A 4,559-nucleotide genomic window follows, 5' to 3' on the forward strand; every position below is an offset into this window, starting at 1 on the left:
TCACAATCCCAGAAGAACTAGCTATATTACTCATAATTAAATCTCACTACTTAAGGGTGTTTTTTCTTTGTTTGTCTTGTTTTATTTCCTTTTTTTCCCATTTTTTTGTCTTTTGTGTGGATGTTTGTGTTGTTTAAAAAGACATAGATGGATATCTGTAACAAATTATTGAAGCTGATGAACATGATACTGTACAGTGATTGCTAAATGTCAATAAAAAATTACATTTTTAAAGCAAGAAAAAAAAAGAATGCACGAGCAGCAACTGTGGTCCAATCACGAGTAAGAACTGATGATGCATGGAGCAGAGAAGCAGGTGTGGAGAAATAGCACCACCCCCCAAAAAGGCCTGGAGATTTAAAAACCTGAGTGGGCTAGGCTCAAAAATATTGTTGCAGATATTTAGTATAGTTCATATTAAAAGTTGATGTTATGTTACATTTTGTTCCTGTTGAATATATCAGTATCCATTTCAATCAGAAAAAAAACAGTCCTTTTTTTTTAAGTAATGAGGGGAATGAGACACAGAAGGAGAGCACAGCTGGGAGAAATCAGAACTGACGAGACAAGGGAGCAAAGTAGGATACACTCACATGAGACACAGACCTTCAAAGTAAAACAGGAAGACGCAAACTAGACTAGGGGAGACAGAGCAACTAAGAAACACAGACAATACCAACAACAAAGAGACACAGAGGGCAGCTACTAAATACTCAGAGAACTAAACAGAATACAAGAAAACCAAACTAAAACACTACACTAAAGAATAAGCTGGGACAACAAAGAGAACTAAGAACATAATACAAAAAACAAGAAACTCAAAACACTGGGTCACTGACCCAGGACCGTGACAACAATAATGTAAAGTGACTGCCAGAAAAAAACTGAGATTATTCTAAAAAAGGGGCAAAAACATTCAGTTATAGTATGATTTCTTGCCCTTTTACAGCCAAAAATCTATCTGAGGGAGAGAAACTATTTCAAATTAACATAAACCTAAATGCAACATAAGCATCATGTCATCAGGCTGCCTTATCTGTACATTTAGGATCATTGTCCTCCTGCATTGAACAAAACTGAAGGACTGTTCGTTAACTTGTTGCAAACTCAGTTTCACCCGGTTCTTTTTATTCCTCGAAGCATCCAGAGATGGCACCGGAACTCAGTAGTCATTTCACAAAACCTTTATTCATCTTTATTCATCTTCATTTAAGCATGCATCTTCTAGAAGGGGAGACGTGCCAGGCCGGTGTCCCTCTGCAAAATCTTCACTGTGTGTGTATGTGAGTGAGTATGCATGTAGGGGTGGGTGTGTCGTAACAATTAAAGCACTGTGTGTGTCTCTGTATACGTGACTTCCTGGGGGTCATAAAAGTAATCTCCTCACCCAAGCTAAACCAATTTCCTCTACACAACATAGAAAACAGAGTTAACATATTACAAACGCTGAGACTCCCACTCTGCATCCACTGGGCCATTGGCCTCTTGTTGTTTTACATTTACAGATAAGCATGTGGAGAGTCTTCTGCAAACCTACTTCTAAGTTATGGCAATTATGAACTTTTGTTAAAGGTACAAGCATCAGCATCAGCAACCCCCAACTGTAGCTTCCTGTCTCCTTCTATGGCAAGCAGAACCCAGTGTCCATAAATTCCTTTCCTTCTAAACAATTACACACACTCTCAGGCCTACAACTAAGCCAAACTGAAACACAGACCAATCCTTCCTTATTCCTCGGATCTAAACAAATTTAACACATCATATTATAATAATTATGTTCTTGTACTCACAAACTTCAGTGAGAACTGTGACATTTCTAAAGTGGAGTTTATTTATATAGAAAAAAGGGTTAACAAGCTAAAAAGTTGAAAAAAAAAAGGTTAAACATACATTATCGCTGTCAAACCACTCACAGCACACAGCACAGCCTGATAACACTCCCTCTTCTTCCTGCTCTTAAACACAGCACCTCCTCTCTGCTCACGTGTTTCCTCGTTCCCTCCCCTTCAGATCTGCACTTGGGTGTAACCAACATGTGGTGATGTGTAAGAGCTGACAGGGTCCATTCACTGCAGAAACACATGATGTTGAGGTCAGAGCTCAGACTAGTTTCAGTTATAAGGAAGTGAAACTCACACAGTTACTGACACTCAGAGGAGAAATGGCGCAGAAAGGAGTTCAGCTGGACCGAGAAACCTTCTCTTGTTCCATCTGTTTGGATCTACTGAAGGATCCGGTGACTACAACCTGTGGACACAGCTACTGCATGAACTGTATTAAAACCCACTTTGATGAAGAGGACAGGAAGGGAATCCACAGCTGCCCTCAGTGCAGGAAGACTTTCATACCGAGGCCTGTCCTGGAGAAAAACACCATGTTAGCAGCTTTAGTGGAGCAGCTGAAGAAGACTGGACTTCAAGCTGCTCCAGCTGATCACTGCTATGCTGGACCTGAAGATGTGGCCTGTGATTTCTGCACTGGGAGGAAGCTGAAAGCTATCAAGTCCTGTTTGGTCTGTCTGGCCTCTTACTGTGAGAAACACCTCCAACCTCACTATGATTAGCGCCATTAAAGAAACACAAGCTGGTGGCCCCCTCCAAGAAGCTCCAGGAGAACATCTGCTCTCGTCATGATGAGGTGATGAAGATTTTCTGTCGTACTGATCAGCAGAGTATCTGTTATCTCTGCCTGATGGATGAACATAAAGGCCACGAAACAGTCCCAGCTGCAGCAGAAAGGACTGAGAAGCAGAAGGAGCTCGAGGTGAGACGACTAAACATCCAGCAGAGAATCCAGGAGCAAGAGAAAGATGTGAAGCTGCTTCAACAGGAGGTGGAGGCCATCAATGGCTCTGCTGATAAAGCAGTGGAGGACAGTGAGAAGATGTTCACTGAGCTGATCCGTCTCCTCCAGAAAAGAAGCTCTGATGTGAAGCAGCAGGTCAGATCCCAGCAGGAAACTGAAGTGAGTCGAGTCAAAGAGCTTCAGGAGAAGCTGGAGCAGGAGATCGCTGAGCTGAAGAGGAGAGACGGCGAGCTGGAGCAGCTCTCACACACAGAGGATCACAACCAGTTTCTACACAACTACCCTTCACTGTCAGCACTCAGTGAGTCTACACACTCATCCAGCATCAAATTTTGTCCTCTGAGGTACTTTGAGGATGTGACAGCAGCTGTGTCAGAGACCAGAGATAAACTACAGGACATTCTGAGAGAGGAATGGACAAACATCTCACTGACAGTCACTGAAGTGGATGTTTTACTGTCACCAACAGAGCCAAAGACCAGAGCTGAATTCTTAAAATGTTCATGTGAAATCACACTGGATCCAAACACAGCAAACACACATCTGTTATTATCTGATGGGAACAGAAAAGTAACATTTATGATGTTCAAAGAGTCTTATTATCATCGAGACAAATTCACTGAATGTTATCAGGTCCTGAGTAGAGAGAGTCTGAGTGGACGTTGTTACTGGGAGGTGGAGTGGAGAGGTGGAGCAGTTCGTGTAGCAGTCGCATACAAGAATATCAGCAGAACAGGGTTGGGCAATGAATGTTTATTTGGAAACAATGACAGATCTTGGGCATTATATTGTGACACAAACAGATATATATTTGTGCACAACGATGTCCAAATTGTCCTCTCAGGTCCTGTGTCCTCCAGAGTAGGAGTGTACCTGGATCACAGAGCAGGTATTCTGTCTTTCTACAGCGTCTCTGAAACCATGACTCTCCTCCACAGAGTCCAGACCACATTCACTCAGCCGCTCTATGCTGGACTTTGGACTTGGAAAGATGGAGCCACTGCAGAGTTGATTAAATTCAAATAGAGAAGTCAGGTTCATGTTGATCCCTGACCATTATATGTACTTGTGTAGTTTCTAAATGAGGCTTTACATTTTAGAAGCTGAGAAGTTCAGTGGTCCATTGATGTGTGAAAATAATATTGCACTGATTCAAACTGTACTTACAGTTATATATCTTACATCAATATAAATCTGAATTTGTTCTTATGGCTGATAATCATGTGAGTTTAAATGATACTACTCTTCATATTCAGCATGTTTGAAATCTGTCATCAGTCTGGTTAGTGGTTTTATTCTGTAGTTGCTGTAGTGGGTTGTCAAATGCAACAATATATTGGAGCTGCAGTGATTCATCAGTTAGTCAATGATTAGAGAATTGATTGTTTTATCATTATTTTAGTCACATTTAAAGCTGGTTCCAGTTTCTGAAATGTGAAGATTGTTGATTTTCCTGATCATTTATGACTGTAAACTTAATGTCTTTGAGTTTTGAACTTTTACAATTTAATAAAACGTTGAATCCTTGAGGTCTTTGATATTATATTATTGTATCTAGAGTGACCACACTTAATGTCATTTTTTATATGAAAATTTTGATCACACTCAATCATCTATAATATTATTATTATTTAAATCCATTCACTCATTTCTGCTCATCCTTTTCAGGGTCACTGCAGCCTATTCCAGCTGTCTTGGGGCGGGGTACACCCTGGACAGTCTGTCGCAGGGCTATAGACAACCATTCGCACTCC

The 4,559-nt window shown here is 41.0% G+C and overlaps 1 pseudogene; it reads left to right on the top strand.

Moving 5' to 3' along the window:
• The first annotated feature begins 2,126 nt into the window (after window positions 1-2,126).
• LOC146522750 (tripartite motif-containing protein 16-like) lies at window positions 2,127-4,119 on the top strand (annotated as a pseudogene).
• The last annotated feature ends 440 nt before the right edge of the window (window positions 4,120-4,559 follow it).

This window comes from Neolamprologus multifasciatus, chromosome 3 (genome assembly GCF_963576455.1).
Source record: "Neolamprologus multifasciatus chromosome 3, fNeoMul1.2, whole genome shotgun sequence".
NCBI lineage: Eukaryota > Metazoa > Chordata > Actinopteri > Cichliformes > Cichlidae > Neolamprologus > Neolamprologus multifasciatus.